The following is a 17,815-nucleotide window of genomic DNA, read 5'->3' as shown; positions in this document are numbered from 1 at the left end:
ACATTGTAATAACACAGACTAGGAAATCCTAAATGTCAAAGGTGGACCGCCAGCAGCGAGCACTGCAGGGACTCAGAGACCTTGCCCAGGCTGTAAGCCAGAAGGCACAGACAGGGAGGAGACCCTGATTAACTTGTGTGGCTGGCTGGCGGTGCCAATACCCAAACTCCCTTGGCAGCCCCACCAGCCAGCAGAGAGGTGATGGCCAAGCTTCTTGCATGAGATGTTTATGGCTGCCTTGCCTGCTTTGTTCCCTACTGGAGTGAGAATTTTCACATCTCTCCCTTTTGGAATCTGGAGGCTTCTGGGCTGGTGAGCAGTCTTTCTGCCACCATTTAGGGGAACGGGGCAAGATCCGGAGCCCCTGTACAGGAGAGTGGCTCCAAGAAAGACTAGCTTGCTCCAGCCAGGTAAGCGATTCTCCTTTGAGGCACGCAGCGCAGCAGATGTCCTGTCTCTCTTTGACCCTCCGGAGACCCAGTTTGGGGACTTTATTTTCTTCACAACACAACCCTTGGTGGCACTGTGCATTCCATCGGCTCCTAGGCTCTTGGGTGGCAGCACGGTGGCCCCGCTGCCAGGTAGCTCCAAGTTAACTGCTGCCCTTGAAGTGCGGGGCAAGGGGAGAGAAGGTGGGCTTGGACTTGGTGGAGATGAGAGCTAGGGCCCGCTGCAGAAACTCTGCAAGGTTTCAAGCCCACACCTGTGTCCATATGCATTCTCTCTCCGTCTCTCATGGAATGCATTCCTTGACCTTGGAAGGAGAAGTGGGGACCAGCCCACGTGTTCTGAGGCTCTAGCGGAGTGGGATCAGCCATGGGTGGGCATGCTTCCAGCAGACCTGCCTGTCCAGATGACGCCAGGAGTGGCTTGTAGGGTCTTAGTCTTCTCCCCAGTTTGGACGAGGAACCCGTCCATCTCCTCCCCGCCCTGTAGTGGAAGGACTCAGGTGTAACTGTGGTCCAAGGGTGTTGGGCATCAGGGATGAAGGAGTTAAGTTTGGGGGGGGGGGGGACAACCTGGGGGGGGGCTGTGCAATGGACAGAAACAGCAATTTGTGTGGAGTTAATGTGGGCGGCTTCTTTGGGAGGAGAGGAAGGAGCGTCTGCCGAGCTGCAGCTCACCCCGTGTGTGTGTGTGTGTGTGTGTGTGTGTGTGTGTGTGTGTGTGTGTGAGTGATTGCGCGCGCGCCGAGGCGTTCCTCAGGTTGCGCTGCTTGGAAACCGAGGGAGCCATTGGAGAAGCTTAGGGGTGGGGGTGGGGGGGCTCCCCGACCCTGGGAGAAGCCTGGGGGAACCGGTGGCCCAGCCAGCACAAGCTCGCAGCTCCAGGCTCGGGAGAAAGCAGTGTGTGTGTGTGTGTGTGTGTGTGTGTGTGTGTGTGTGTAGGGAGGGGGGGGATCGTGTGCCACGCTCCCCCTCGGGGAGGAGTCGGGGGAGGAAGTGGGGAGGAGGCCAGAGCTGCATGGAGTTTCTAGGGCGCGCAACTCCGGCGGGGCCTCGGCCACTGGGCTCCCGGGCGCTGCGAGGCAGCCGCGCACATGGGCTGAGCCGGCGCGGCCGGCGGGAGCGGGAGGGGTAGAGGAGAGCTCAGTGCAGGGGTGCGGGGCGCACGTTCCCCCAGCCGGGAGCAGAGGACAAGGACAGAGAGGGAGGGATAGAGCTCAGCTTAGCCCAGATCAGGGGACTCAGCGCTGCCGGTGCCTGGCTCCGGTGCGCGCGCCTTGGGCAGCGGCCTTCCCTCTGCCCCCCAAAACCCCGCCCGCCCGCCGGTGGGGATCAGAGAGGGAGGATGCTGGAGTGGGGACCCGGCTGCCGGCTGGGAGCCTGAGTACCCAGGCGGAGATCTCCGATCGATCTGCACTGCCCCCTCCCTGCGGGCTTCGGAGGAGGTGCCTGGGCAGTCCGGCTGCTGTGGGGCTCCGGCCCCAAGAGAGGTGAGTGTGGCGCCCCGGGGACTCCACTCAGCTCCTCCCTGAATCCTTGCCTGACTCCATCCATCCATCCATCCATCCATCCATCCATCCCTCCATCCTAGCCCCCTTCTCGGCGCCCCGACCCCAGTGCTCCTCCGAGTGGGCGGGCATGCTGCCCACAGCGCCTCCTGTACCTGTTGGCCCTTCGCAGGGCGCCCACTGCCCTGAGCTGGGGTGCCACCGGAGCCACCCAGCCCTTTCTAAATGCTTGGGGTGGAGAGGAGGCGAGGGGGGCTGAGAAAGGGCCTCGGCTCACTTGGAGATCCAGGCACTGTGTCCACTCGCTGAGCCTCAGTGGCCACCCCAGGAGGCACCCGGGGCTGTTGGGAAAGTGAGCGCACGGTGGTGGCCAGGATCCGCATCACAGCCCAGGTGGGAGCTTATAGTGGCATCCCGGTCTCCGGGAAGCCAGGAGTCATGGCGATCAGGGGGCAAGCTGGAGGTAGGGTCCCTTCCACCTCCAGCTTCCCAGCCTCAGCTGCTGGACCCTCTTGAGCCAAATGGGCTGACTTTGGGGCACGTGGAAGTAACCCGGGACTTCTATGGAAACCCCGCGAGGACCCCTTGAGGTTCTGACAGCTGGATGAGTCCCAGCGCCTGGACAGAGGCGGGATCTGCATCTTAGGTGCCAGCTTGGTTTGCCCTGAGCAGTGCAAAGCGGGGTGAAGTTCTTAGACTTGGCCCGAGGGCGCCTGGGCAGCAGCGGATAGTCCTGGGCTAGCCTCAGTTCTCTGGAGAGCCGAGGATGCCTCACCCTCATGGGCAGATGGTGCTAGGCGGGGAGCTTGCTTCCATTGCCCTGGCCACGTGCGTCCTGGGTTCCCATCCCAGACATTATTTCTCGTGTTCAGTTTTGTTGCACAAGGTCTATGTGTGACAATCCACTTGTATCCTAGTCCTTCCTTAGCTCTCGGGGCAAGCGGTGCTTGCTTGCAATTCCTTGGGTGCCATCAACGGGGGCGCCATCCCCAGGTCCAGAGCCTTTTGCAAAAAAAAAAAAAAAAAAAGGGAGACTCCTCTGGGCTCAGAGATTAGCAGCCCTAGAGTCGTCCCCCCCCCCCCCGCGCCCCCGTATGTATCTAGTGTTGATGATAATTACATCACACAGTGGCCCGCCTGGCCAGGCAGTTGACTGGACCTTCTGTAGAAAGGATGAACAGATTTCTAACCGTGTTCCTCTGCAGGACACACAGCATTTGTGCACGTGGAAAGACTCGTGTTCTGCTTCATTAACTGCTGACTGGCAGTTGGCAAAGATAACTATTTTTCAATGCAGACATGAGAGCTTTGTAAAAGGTTGTAAAGCCATTTGGTGTGAAATCGTCTTGAAGGTGGTGTAGGACATGTTTTCCGTAGGAAAGCCACTCCCCAGCTGTCCTCTGGCTCGTTGTAGGTGGTGTTTTTTTATTTTACTTTATGTTTTTTAAATTTCCTTCTTCTTTTTGTAAGGTGGGAGGAGGTGCCGAGAGAAGAAGATGAGTAGATTTTTTTTTTTTTTTTGCAATGCTGGGATGGAACCCACAATTTTGCACATGTTCTCAGAATGCTGTACCACTGAGCGACATTCCCAGCCCCAGCCCTTGTCTTTGATTGTGTGTGTGTGTGTGTGCATGCACGCGCGTGTGCATGCACGCTCACGTGGACGCCAGAGGACACCCTCAGGTGTCTTTCAGCTGGTAACACCCACCTCTTCTGAGACAAGGTCTTTTGCTGGCCAGGCACTTGTCAAGTAAGCTGGAGTGGCTGGCCAGCGAGCCCCAGGGATCCACCTGTCTCTGTCTCCTCAGAGCTAGGATTACAAGCATCTGGCTTTTTTTAAAAAAAAATATGGGTTTTGGGGATCAAAAACGCAGGTCCTCATGGCTACAAGGCAAGCACTTTACCCACAGAGCCATCTCCCCAGCCCTTGTAGTTGATTTTTATTTACTACTTCTGTACTTGAGGTGTTCCCTGAAGTCCAAGTGGCCCTTCAGACCCCTCCTAGGCTGGCAGCTGTTTTGCCTCGCCCTATTTAGAATTCATTCGTGGGCCCCGGGGCAAGGACAGGGTCATCCCTGAGCTTCCTGGGTTCAGCAAGGCTGCCCTTTCTGAATTCATGGCAAGCTTGCTGGGTTTTCATGGTAGTAGCTCGGTCAGGGACAGCTGTTTGCTGAGAAACTGGTTCATAGAGGCAGGAGTGGGTGACCAGGTGTATCTGAGTAGAGTCATGAAGATAAAACTACATGGAAATGTAATCCTGAGGGTCTTTTATTGGAGGAGAGCAAAATCCCCTTAGAACTGTCCCCCAAGACGTCAGTCACCTCTCCTTGAACTCAGAAAGTGACTCTTGGCAGTAACCCAGTCTCTAGTCAGGGTGTAGATAAGGCTTAGAGGAGGAGGATAACTGTGGTGCATGGTGGTGTGGGTCTGTAGTCGCCGCACTTGGGAGGCTGAGGCAGCATAATCGTGAGTTCAAGGCCAGTCTGGACTCCAGGGTAAGAGCCGGCCTACACACAAACAAGGAAAGAAAATAATTCAGCTGCTTCCGTTGAGTAAATCACAGGCCACCTTTGATGAAGGCTCCTTTTCCTCTGTAGGGGAGGGCATTAGAACCAGGGATGTGAATGTGTGTGCGACAGCTGCTCTTGGGTTTATCATTTATCTCTGCACTAAGATACCTTTATAAGTGCTTAAGTATTAAGCAGGGCAGGGTTCTAGTTTAGAATGTCTTACTTCCTTCTTTTATTATCATTATTATTACTATTTTTGAGACAGCTTCTCATGTAGCCTTCGCTGTCCTCAAACTCAGTATATAGCTGAGAATGTCATTGATCTTTCTGCCTCAACTTCCCAAGTTCTGGGATTATAGACACGTACCACCATGCCTGGCTTTTGGAATGATCTTGCTAAAAGCTGGTAACAGAGCTTTTGAATCCTTCCCAGAAAAGAAAATTGTCAGTCTAGCTTTCTTCCTTCTCCCCCTTCCTCCCTCTTCTTTCTTCTTTCTTCCTTTCCCTTCTCTTCCCTTTCTCCCTCCCTTCATTCTTTCCTTCCCCCACCCCAGTTTTTGAGGTAGGGTCTCGCTCTAGTCCAGGCTGATTTGGAATTCACTATGTAGTCTCAGGCGGGCCTCAAAGTCAGTTCTCCTACCTCAGCCTCTCAAGTGCTGGGATTAAAGGTGTGTGCCACCACACCTGGCCCTTTCTTTCTTTTTGACTGGCTGCTATATAGCCCAGGCTAGCCTCAAACTTGTGATTCTCCTACCTCTGCCTCCTCAGTTCTGGGATTGTAGCCTCCCTTAACATACCTGGCTTGCCAGGACTTAATGATCCATGTGGAGGTAGGAGGCAGGGACAGGTATAGCGTGATCATTAGGTTTGTAGTTTAGGTGACAGGGTGGAGAAGCAAAATCAGACTTGCCAAGACAAAATCACTGGCTTGTTTTCCCAGGGGTGGGGCTGGGAGCTGCTGTCTAAGTGGTGAGCTATTTTAAAAAGTCTCACTAAGGGTTTTGCTACTATGAATATGGCTTGTTAAATTAGGTTACTTTATCTCATGCCCCACAGACTCAAGCATGAGAGGACACTTTCACTCACGCAGCCCGTGCGTATAGAGAGTCTGACTCCTACAGAAATGGTGAGCTGGACAGACGGAAGCGCTGCTCTCATCTTTTAGACACGACAAACAAGTGACATACAGGGGCTGAGGAGATGGGTAGGGGACCTTACTGCATAAGCACAAGGGCTCCCAGCACCCTCACAATAGCTGGGCGTTGTTGAACCTACCTGCAATCCCAGTCCTGGGGAGCTGGAGACAGAAGGTCACTGAGGCAAGCTGGCTAGCTGACCTAACCTAAATGGTAAGCTTCATGTCAACACGAGACCTTGTCTCAGAGCGTAAGGTGGACAGTGACTGAGGAAGACACCCGGCATTGACTTCTGGCCTCCCACATGGACCCACACATACATGTGCACGCATGCATACACGCGTGCACACCACACTTATACCATACAAAGGACAAGATAGGAAGTGATGAGATGGGGAAGCAGGCGGCAGCAGCAGGAGGTGCAGAGGTCCTGTGGTAGGAATGAGCTGAGCCAGAGGGGTGGAAGGAGACTGGCCTGGCATGAGATGAGAGAGGCGAGGGTTAGTGCCTAGGGATGGGTGTCAGCATGTGGGGTTCGGGGTTGATACTGACACTGAGTCTGTTGGAGGCACTAGAGGGTGGGTTTGTGACATGATTTTACTTATCTTTTTTTTTTAAGAAAAAATAGATTCTTTAAAAAATATTTTATTTATTTATGAGAGAGAGAGAGAGAGAGTGAAAGAGAGAGGGAGAGGGAGGGAGGGAGAATGGGTGCACCAGGGCCTCCAGCCACTGCAAAGGAACTCCAGATGCATGCAGCCCCTTGTCCATCTTGCTCAAGTGGGTCCTGGAGAATTGAGCCAGGATCCTTCGGCTTTGCAGGCTAAACCATCTCTCTAGCCCTATATTATTTATTTTATTTTATTTTTATGTTTGACAAAGAGCGAGAGCGAGAGCGAGAGAGAAAGAGAGAGAAAGAGAGAGAGAGAGAATTGGCACACCAGGGCCTCGGCCACTGCAATCGAACGCTAGACACTAGTGCCACCTAGTGGGCATCTGTGACCTTGTGTTTGCCTCACCTTTGTGTGCCTGGCTTATGTGGGATGTGGAGAGTCAAATGTGGGTCTTTGGGCTCCACAGGCAAGTGTCTTAACTGCTAAGCCATCTCTCCAGCCCTTGCTTATCTATTTATTTAACATATATTCATTGTCCAAAATGTTTAGTTTAAAAAATTTTTAATTTAATTTATTTATGAGAGAGAAAGAGAGAGAGAGAGAGAGAGAGAGAGAGAGAGAGAGAGAGATTGAGGGAGAATGGGCATGCCAGGGCCTCTAGCCACTGCATACAAACTCCAGATGCATGTGTCACCATGTGCATCTGGCTTATGTGGGATCTGGAGACTTGAACCTGGATCCTTAGGCTTCACTGGCAAGCACCTAAACCACTAAGCCAGCTCTCCAGCCCAATGTTGAGTTTTATAAGGCAATCATTTTAAGGGTATCATGTACTTAGACACCATGGACCCACATAACTTCCCTTTTTGCCCCCTCTGCTTGTCTCCTTTCTTTTCTCAGCCTTCCTTCTACTTTCATGGTGTATATAAATTATTCTATACGTATGTATAAAATATAAGATCCACAAATGGCAAAAAAATATGTGATATTTGTCTTTCTGGGTTGGGCTTATTTTGCTTATCATGATAATCTCCGGTTCCATCCATTTTCTTATTATTAACTTCATTTATTCGAAAGTGAGGTGGATACACAGGGAAAGAGGCAGATGCATGGGCATGCCAGAGCCTCCTGCCCACTGCCAAGGAACTCCAGCCCATGTGCTGCTTTGTGCGTCTGGCTTTATGTGGGTGCTGGGAAATCAAACCCGGGTCATCAGGCTCTTCCAGAAAGCAAACACCTTTAGCCACCGAGCCATCTCTCCAGCGCCACACCATCTTCTTGCAAATGACATCATTTCATTCTTGCTTATGGTTGAAGAAAACTCCATGGTGGGGCAGGAAAGATAGCACAGCAGTTAAAGGTACTTGCTAACAAAGCCTGATGGTCTGAGTTCGATTCCCCAGTGCCCACATAAAGTAATAGGCACCAAGTGTTATTTGCATCTGGAATTTGCTTGTCGTGGCAGGAGGCCCTGGTGTGCCCATACTCAGTCTCCCTCTCTGCCTCTTTCTCTCTCAAATAAATAAATAAATACATATTTTGAAAAACTCATAGTCCTGACTGGGGGCAAGAGACCCCTGACACATCCATTCCCTCTCTTTCTCTTATTCTCTCTCTTGCAAATACTAAATAAATAATTAAATAATAAAATATTCTAGGGTTGAAGAGATGGCTTAGTGGTCAAGGGGCTTGCCCGCAAAACCTAAGGACCCATGTTCTCCAGATCCCATGTAAGCTAGGCACACAAAGTGGCACATGCGCACAAGATGGCACACGTGTCTGCAGTTTGATTACAATGGCTGGAGGCCCTGGCTCACCAATTCTTTCTCTTTCTTTCACTCTCACTTTGTCACATAAAAAGGCCAGTCTGTTGGGCTTGCCTCAAAAAACAAAATAAAACAAAAAACTATTTAAAAAAAAAAACTCCATAGTGTATCTGTGCCTCATTTGCTTTATCCATTCATTTGTTGATGGATGTCTGGGTTGATCTCACACCCTGGCCATTGTGACTGGTATAGCAGGAAACACGGATGTGCAGACATCTCTGTGGTATGCTGGCTTAGATTCCTTCTGGTGTATACCCAGGAATGGTATAGCTGGGTCATATGGTTGGTCTTTTTTTTTTATATTATTTTCTTTTTTAGTTGTGTATGAGTGTGTGAGGAGAGTGTATGTATAGTGAGTGTATGCACATGTGTGTGCAGATGTGTGTACCCTGTGTGTTTGTGTGCAGAGGCCAGACTAAAACATCAGGCGAATTCCTCTGTTGCTCTACTGTCTATTTTCCCTGAGCCTCTTCATTATTTTTTCAGGGATCCCCAACAATCCTCCTGTCTTTGCCCCACTCAGCATGGGCTTACAGGTGTGCGTGGTCACACTGGCTTTTCACATGAGCACTAGGGATTGAACTGAGGTCCTTAATGTGCGTTACAATACTCTTACCTGCTGGCTCATCTCCCTAGCCCCTTGTTTTTAGATTTTTATACTTTTTTAAGAGATGAAGTTTTAAAAACATCTATTTATTTATTTGTAAGCAGAGGTATATAGAGAGAGATAGAAGAGAGATAGAGAGAGAACGGGCACGCCAGGGCTTCTAGCCACTGCAAATGAACTCCAGATGCATGTACCACCTTGTTCATCTGGCTTACGTGGGTTTTGGGGAATTGAACCTAAGCCATTTCTCCAGCCCTGTTTTTAAGTAATTTTTTTGTTTATTACTTATTTATTTGAAAGTGACAGACAGAGAAAGAGGCAGACAGAGAGAAATAGAGAGAATGGGCGTGCCAGGGCCTCCAGCCACTGCAAACTCCAGACATGTGCACCCCCTTGGGTCCTGGGGAATTGAGCCTCGAACCAGGGACCATAGGCTTCACAGGCAAGCGCTTAACCAACCGCTAAGCCATCTCTCCAGCCCTCCAGCCCTGTTTTTAGATTTTAAAAATTAATTAATTGATTTTTGAGACGACTCTCACACCATAGCCCAGGCTGGTTTTACTCTCCTCTTGCCTCAGCCTCCTGAGTGCTGGAATCACAGGTGAGATCCGCCACGCTCAGAGCTCCTGAAGCTCACCCCTGGCAGTTTTGTGCGCTGTACACACCTCCTTGGTTCGCTGAGGGGAGTCTTTCTCTGGTACAGTGTGAAATGGAAATGTAGTGCTTCTAAGTAACAGATGGAGAGAATGTTTTGCTGACCTTAATTTAGTGATTTTTTAGTATGCCAATTAAATGTGGGCACAGAAAAAAAATGCACGTGTAGTACAATTTCAGTTTTGTTTAAAAGACAGTGTGGAAGAACGAATGGAAAGACACGGACCAGAAATGTTGCCAATGTTTGTCCAGTGAAATTGATACTATGGAAATGATTTAATTTTTTTTGCAAATGAGTTCTCATTTCTTTTACAATTGGATTCATTCTATTTTTTTTTTAGGCTTGTACGATGTGCATGTATGTGTGTTTATGTGTGCATATTGTGTGTGTGTGTGTGTGTGTGTGTGTGTGTGTGTGTGTAGAGGCCAGAGGACAACCTTGTGTGTTACCCTTAAGAACACCATCCACTTCCTTTGAGACTTTCACTGGCCTGGAACTGACCAAATAGACTAGACTGGCCAGTCACTGTCTTTGCCTCCCCAGTGCTGGGAATATAAGTATGTGCCACCATGCTCAGCATTTTAATGTTGGTCCTGGGGATCCAAACTCAGGTCCTTATGCTTGTGAAGCAAACACTTTACCAAATGAACCATCTCGCCAGCCCTTGTTTGTTTGGTTTTGTTGAGATAGGCTCTCACCGTGCAACTCTGGCTGGCTTGAAACTCACTATGTAGCTCAGGCTGGCTTTGACCTTGCCTTGATCTCTTGATTCCCCTGCCTCTGCCTCCTGAGTGCTGGGATGAACCACCCTGCTGAGCTTCTGTTTTTGATTCTTAAATGATTGGTCATGAATTTCTTGAATAGGGGTGCTATGAGAGTGCCAGTCAAACACTGTCCAATCCATTTTGTGGTGCACACCTTTAATTCCAGCATTTGGGAGGCTGAGGAAGAATTGCCATGAGTTTGAGACCAGCCTGGGCTATAGAGACAGTGAATTCCCAATCCGTCTGGGCCAGACTGAGATCCTGCCTCAAAAGAAATGATCAACTAAACAACCAAACAACAACAACAAAAAAGCCTCAAACCCCACAGGCAAACAGAAAACTAAAACCCACTCTTTCCCTACCATTTTAGTTGTTTGAAAACATTAAAGTAAAACACCTGTAGCCCTGGGGTCTGGAGAGATGGCTCGGCAGTTAGGCTCTTGCTTACAAAGCCTAAAATCTGGGGTCTTTCTCCCACTACCCACGTAAAGCCAGGTGCACAAAGTGGTGTATGCATTTGGAGTTTGTTTGCAGTGGCAGGAGGCTCTGGTGCATCCATACTGGGTCTCCCTCTCTGCCTCTCTCTCCCTCAAATAAACAAATATATTTTTAAAAAACTTCCACAGTCCTGATTGGTACAGAAGACAAACTTTTGATTTTGTGGGGCCTTTTATTTTCTGGTTAGGAAATAGTTTTAGTTCAGAAAGAAAACTTTTTTTTCTTTTTGTTTTTTTAGGCAGAGTGTTGCTATAGCCCAGGCTAGCCTGAAACTAGTGTTCTTTCTATCTCAGCCTTCTGAGTGCTGGGATTAAAGGCATGAACCCACTAAGTCCAGTTTAGCATCAATTTTATTTTAGTTTGTGGAATAGAGTCTTGTGTAGCCCAGGCTGACTACAGACTTGCTAAATAGCCAAAGTTGGCCTTGAATTCCTGATCCTCCTGCCTCCATCTCCCAAGCGCTGGCATTACCCATACATGCCATCACACTGAACTCAATTAGGAATTTCCGTTTTTAAGAACTTCTTGAGCTTGGGGATATGGCTGGGTAGGTAAAAGCACTTGCTACAGCAAGCGTAAGGACCTGAGTTCAGATCCCCAGATCCCACATAAAGCTGGATGTGGTGGCGCGGGTCTGTAGTCTCAGCATGCCAGTGATGAGATGGGGGCATGATAGGAGAATCCTCAGCAGCCTGTGGGCCAGCTGGCCTGCTGGGTGCAGTGGGGAACAACAAGAGACTCTGCCACAAGCAAGGTGGAAGGCAGACACTGACACCCTGGGCTTGTCCTCTGCCTTCAACGTGCACGCACGCTGAGCTCACACACATGAACACACACGCATCACACACATCTACATGACACTGAGGTTTTTTTTTGTTTTTGAGGTAGGGTCTCACTCTATCCCAGGCTGACCTGGAATGCATTATGTAGGCTCAGGGTGGCCTCGAACTCAAGGTGATCCTCCTACCTCTGCCTCCTGAGTGCTGGGATTAAAGGCATGCGCTACCATGCCCGGCTCTGAGTTGTTTTTTTTAAAGAAAGACAAGAACTCTTTGCCCAGAGCATCAACATTTCAAATATCTCTAGCGCTAGATTTTCTTTGTATGCATTTAAAACCCTTGCAGTAGGTTTTATCTAATCTATGAGTTTCTGTAACAAGTTACTTCCCCTAACATTAAGGTCCGGAATTCCTTCCTCTAGACTTTGAAACCCAGATCATTTTTCCCCCTAATTAGGAAACTTGAATGCATAACTAAGCTTGGAGATACTGACTGAATCTTGCCTTTTTAGTAGCCAGGGTATTTACTGGAAGCATAATTTACATTCATAAAGAATAAAGCAATTAAATATTTATTAAAAACTCATCTCTGCACATTAAGCATTACTGCTCTAGTGCTGGATCCCAAAATTTTGTGTCATAATTACAAATATCTCTCACTTTCTCATTAACAAACTTAGGTGACATGAAAACTTAGAGAAGTATAAACTAGGCGACTGAGCTAATTATGTTTGTGACATATTTATTACAACAGACAAGGGGAAGAGCAAAAAAACTAAGTGTTACTTGGGGGCACTGATGCATTTTAGGATGGCCTGTCTGTGGTCATAGGAGAACATTTATCTTGTCATGTCATAGTACAGACTGGGTTTTGGAGATTTACTCAACCGCTCCCATTTAGTGTGCAAACCACTGAGCAGTTTGGATTGGAGTCTGTTTTGTAATGCAGCAGACAGTCCCTGTCTTAGTACGCGTCCCCACACACCTGAAAGACACAACTTAAAAGAGGAAGCCTTTTTTTTTCTTTTCAAATTTTTATTAACAACTTCCATGATTATAAAAAGATTGCCAAGTAGGTTAGGCTGTCTGGCCTCAGGGATCCTGCCGTCTTCCTCTCTCCAGTAGTGGAATTGCAGGTGTGTACCACCAAGCTGGCATTTTATGTGGCTTCTGGGTGCCACACTTGGGTCCCCATACTTGCGAGGCAAGCACTTTACCCACGAGCTACCTTCCCAGCTCCCGTGGAGGGTTCTTCCCATTCAAACCATCATATTACCTTCCCATTGCTATTTCAATTAAACATATCCTTTAGCCGGGCATGGTGCTGCACGCCTTTAATCCCAGCACTTGGGAGGCAGAGGTAAGAGGATTGCCATGAGTTTGAGGCCACACTGAGACTACATAGTGAATTCCAGGTCAGTCTGAACTAGAATGAGACCCTACCCCAAAAAACAAAAAACAAACAAAACACAAAAAAAATATCCTTCCCTTGGTGAAGAGAGGAATGAATACATGCCCAGCAAAGAATTCTAACTTATGATAGAGGGACACTGCTGTCGTGTGTCGAAGGTGGAGAAGAAGCACACCATGGTGATTAAATGACACGTGTTTAGTCACCTAGGTCTGCTCTCTACCCGAGCGTCTTTCCCCTACACTCACCCAAGGCTTTGTGTTAGTAGAAAATGAGTTTATTCTTGTAAACCCAAGAATTAGGGAGGCACTATGAATCTGATGAAAAATGGGAGGGCTTGTGAGTGGCTCATTCATTCCACAAAGTGTAATCTCTGTGTGTACTGATAACAGGCCTAATTACTGTGTAAACATCTTTATAGCCGCAAACATCTGTAGTGCACATTGATGTAGCGTTTCAGCCTCCAGCCTTCCTTCCTGCTCCTTGTTTGGGAAACCAGTTACTCTGTTTTCCCATCTGATCTACGGTTGGTGCTTCATCTTATGCGGCTATGCATAAGCATGCATTTCATATCTAGCAGAAGAGCACCCGCCACACATAATAACAGCTACACGGATAGTGCTCATGATGTTGCCGGCATTCCATGTGATTAATACCTCCCCCATCTTACTGTTGAAACAAAGATGTGCTTCACACCCTGGAGCAGGCTTGGCGTCCCAGCTACTTGGGAGGCTGAGTCAGGAAGATCAAAGTTCAAGGACACCTGGGGCAATTTAGTGAGATTCTAGCTCAAAATATAAGGTCACTAAAGGGGGTGGGGAGATTGCTCAGTGGTTAAAGATGCTTGCTTGCAAAGCCTGCTGGCCCAGGTTCGATTCCTCAGTATCTACATAAAGCCAGATACATAAAGTAGTGTATGTGTCTGGAGTTTGTTTTCAATGACAAGAGGTCCTGGCCCTTGGCACACCCATATTCTCTTTGTCTCCTCTTTCTCTTGCAAATATATACACCTTTTAAAAATAAAAAGTGACTAATGGGACTGGGGATTTAGCTTAGTGGCTGAGTGCCTGCCTAGAATCTTGTTCAAGTCTATTTTGTGGGTTGTCCCCAATCCTTCCCTTCACAGATAATTTGGTGCTTGCAAGTAAAGGGCTCATGTCTACCCTCAGACTGAGACTGGGAATTCTCTTTTTCTCAACCCTCCAGTTGATTGGACACCACTTTCATTTGAGTTCTGGTAGAACTAAGTACTGCTGACCCCTGAGATCTTTAGATAAATCGAAGCTGTAATTATCAGCACAAGATAAAGGCTTCTATCCAGCCTTCTAGAACCCATTGGAACCTTCAAGAAGAAGGTAACAGAAAAATCCCATATTTTAAAAGGAAGAGATAGGACACGGGACATAGTTTAGTCAGTAAAGTGCTTGCCTCATAAACATGAGTGTCTGAGTTTGATCCTCAGAACTCACATAGAAAATCTGGGCATGAGCTGGGTGTGGTGGCGCATGCCTTTAATCCCAGCACTCGGGAGGCAGAGGTAGGAGGATCGCCATGAGTTCAAGGCCACCCTGAGATGACAGAGTTAATTCCAGGTCAGCCTGAACCAGAGTGAGACCCTACCTCAAAAAACAAAACAAAACAAAACAAAAAAAAAAAAAAAGAAAATCTGGGCATGGTGATGCGCGCATATAATCTCAGCACTGGGGAGGCACAGACTAGAAGATAGTTGGGGCTTTCTGGCCAGTTATCTAGCCTGTTGGTTGGGTGCCAGGCCAATGAGAAACTGTCTCAAAGGAGGTGGATGGCATTCTGGAAGGTGACACCAGAGGTTGTCCTCTGGCCTCCACATGCACATGTACACAACATGCATGCACACCCACACATCATGCCCATCTATATAGAAACACACATATACACATTCGCATGCAACACACAATACAAGCAAAAGCCATAGATAAAAGAAGGGGAAAGTGCTAGAGAAAACTGTTACAAAGTCAGCACTCTGAGATCTCAGTGTTGGTCCGAAATGATGACTTCTGATACAGGCCAATCCATGATCACATACATTAGAGAGACCAAGGCCAGGGAACTTTGGCTGTGAAACTCATCAGGCTCCCTGTAGTTTCAGAGTTGGGGCCTGGACGATCCATGGTGCTTGGTGATGCCTCCATGGAAGGTATGTCTGAAGAAATGATGCCTTCAGTGATGAGTGTGGTCCAGTGATGTGAATGATGCAGTGATGTGAATGGTCCAGTGATGTGTATGGTGCAGTGATGTATATGGTGCAGTGATGTGACTGGTCCAGTTGTGTGTATATGCAGTGATGTGAATGATGCAGTGATTTAACTGGTTCAGTGGTGTGTATGATGCAGTGATGTGACTGGTCCAGTGGTGTGTATGTGCAGTGATGTGAATGGTCCAGGCACTCAGGAGGGAGTTCCCATACTGGATTGCAATGCTGGGGGCTGCAGCTGAGATTTCACTTCAGTGGCTTTCCAACTTTTCTGAGAACCCCTATAAAAATGTTAATGACCTCATCACATCTCACCAGTGACATCAGAATCTTCCTGGGAGGAGGGCAGGTTAGGATGGAGATGGAACCCCAGCTCCTCTTTGACCCTTATGAAACAGTCACCATCGTGACTTAGGGCTCTAGCAGAGTTTTTTTTTTTTTTTAAGGAATGTGATAAAAAAAATTGTTTGGAAATTTTGTGCCAGAAAATTCTGGTCATTGTGGAGACCAGGAGTAGAAGTCGGTCACATACGGTAGAAACTTGGTGGACCACACTGGGGAAAGCAATGTGCTAGAGGAAGAAACATTGGCCTGCCTCACTCAGCATCATGTGAAGGGCTTCTGGAATCACTGCCTGTGTCTTTGGGGATTCATCCAGGGCAGGGCAAGAGAATTAAGAGTGGGGGCACCCTGCCTTCTTTATCCCTAAGGGACAGAGGCTCACTGCAGAGATCCAAAGGCAGTCTTCATGTCCCTTCTGGAGTCCCTCTGAACCTCAGCCATCCAATGAAAGTTACATATTGCCAGAAGTCAGCCCATTTTCCAATCCCTGCTCTGCATTTATACTCAGAGACATGGAGACCAGAAAGGGACCATAGAAATTATCTAGGCTGACTCATTTAAAAAAAAAACCAGTTTTATTAGCATAGATTGCTTGTACATAATAATGGGTTTCACTATAATTCATACAAGCATGAGTGTATTTTGATCATATGCACCCCATTACCCTCTCTTGTCCCCCTCCCACTATGGCTAATCTTCCATTTCCCAGCTAGCCCCCTTCTACTTCATGACCCCCCCCTCATTTTGATGTAAACTAATGAGCTTAATTAGGGTTGTTTACAGAGACGTGCCTGAGAAGTTAGTTACTGGAGCATGGGCAACTTACGAGAGGCTACACCACTGAAGAAACTGTCTCTCCCTCCCCCCGCTTACATACCCTCTAGAAGGCCCTGTGAGCCCCTTTCCCTCTCCAGGGGAGAATGTTGACAGGCCCAAGCTTGTGCAGGTCTTTCACAGATAATCACAGCTGCTGTGAGCTTGAGAGCAATGGTGATGAAGGCTGGTTGATATCACACCACCTCCTCCTCTGGCTCTGACGTTCTACGTCACGCCTTCCAAGGCTCCAGCAATGTTGTGGAAGAGGGAACTAAAAGCATGTGAGAACAACTCAGATTTATGCTGATAGAAGCAGAGTCAGACTAATCTGGCCCAAGTCTGACAAGCCAGAGTTGACATGGCCCAGAATGGAAGTGTCAGGATGAAAATGGAGAAGCTACCCTGCCTCACCCAGTGATAATCTGGGCTCAGAAGAACCACCAGACAGATACATCCAGAAAGACTGCGGGCATATTTAGAGGCACATTCCTATGACTTATAGCTGCGATTTTCCATCCCCTCCCTCCAATCACCCCACACACTTCAGTTAATGGCCAGAGTGTGTGATAACTTTTCTTCTGTCCTTGGAGCTGACATACCTGGACAGATACAGCCTGCTTCCGGGTGGGATGCTGGCGGAAGGGGCCCGACTTCATGCAGAATAATTGCACTTATCATTTCTACCCCAAATATTTTCTCCCTTTGTCTAAACAAATAAAGAACATTTTCAAATGTACAGGTTTCTGGGTGTCACGAATATATTAGGCTTTTTGTAAGAATAGTGCATAATTGATGTTCTTTGGCATTTGTCATGGAGCTGTGACATGTTCAGCCCGGGGTGACTAATAAAATATATTTTGTTAGATCTTTTTTTTTTTTTCTCCCACTTTTTCAACTCAAGGCACCTGTTTCTGTATGTCACTGCTGACAGGGACATTTCTTGCTTTGGAAATTGACTGGGGATGACAATGAGGAATGTGAACTGCAGGGACGCCGATGACCAGGGAGTGTGTTTGTCTCTGGAACAGTGAACCTTTAAATAGAACAGGAGAAGACTTGGGGGGCACAAGGAAGTTTAGCATCAAGATGAAGAGAGTGTAATTATAGCTAATGGTTACATAAGTAGCCTTTTCTAAGTCATTCACATACGTTAACACAGTCAGTCCTTTCGACACCCTTGTAAGGTAGATACTATGAGAATTGTCATTTTCATAGACGAGAATAAGATCTGTGGAAAAGTTATGTCTAGTGGCCCCCCTTTCTTAAAAAAATAGATTTTATTTATTTATTTATTTATTTGAGAGAGAGAGAAAGAGGCAGAGAGAGAAAGAGAGAGAGGGGGGGGGGAGAGAATGGGCGGGCCAGGGCCTCCAGCCACTTCAAACAAATTCCAGACACATGTGCCTCCTTGTGCATCTGGCTTATGTGGGTCATGGAGAATTGAACTGGGATCCTTTGGCTTTGCAGGCAAGTGCCTTAACTGTGAAGCCATCTCTCCAGCCCCTAGCGGTCCCCTTTCATCTTGAAGGATATATGTTCCAAGACCTCACTCCCTTTTAGGAGCTGCCTAAAATTCAAGATAACACTGAGCTCTCTCTCACTCTCTCTCTATTTCTTCCTTTATGTACAATATGCACACCTATGGTAAAAGTGAATTCATAAGTTAGATAC

The 17,815-nt window shown here is 47.9% G+C and overlaps 1 protein-coding gene across 1 annotated transcript in view; it reads left to right on the top strand.

Moving 5' to 3' along the window:
- The first annotated feature begins 1,505 nt into the window (after positions 1–1,505).
- The window catches only part of Caln1 (calneuron 1), a 471,181-nt gene continuing 454,871 nt past the window's right edge, over positions 1,506–17,815 (top strand). The window contains exon 1 of the mRNA XM_045142964.1: positions 1,506–1,936. The gene's annotated coding sequence lies outside the window, so the exon portion shown is untranslated. The remainder of the gene's footprint in view (positions 1,937–17,815) is intronic.

Source organism: Jaculus jaculus, chromosome 2 (genome assembly GCF_020740685.1).
Source record: "Jaculus jaculus isolate mJacJac1 chromosome 2, mJacJac1.mat.Y.cur, whole genome shotgun sequence".
Taxonomy (NCBI): domain Eukaryota; kingdom Metazoa; phylum Chordata; class Mammalia; order Rodentia; family Dipodidae; genus Jaculus; species Jaculus jaculus.
Note: the sequence above shows the minus strand (reverse complement) of the source record. Positions and strands in the feature narration are given on the sequence as shown.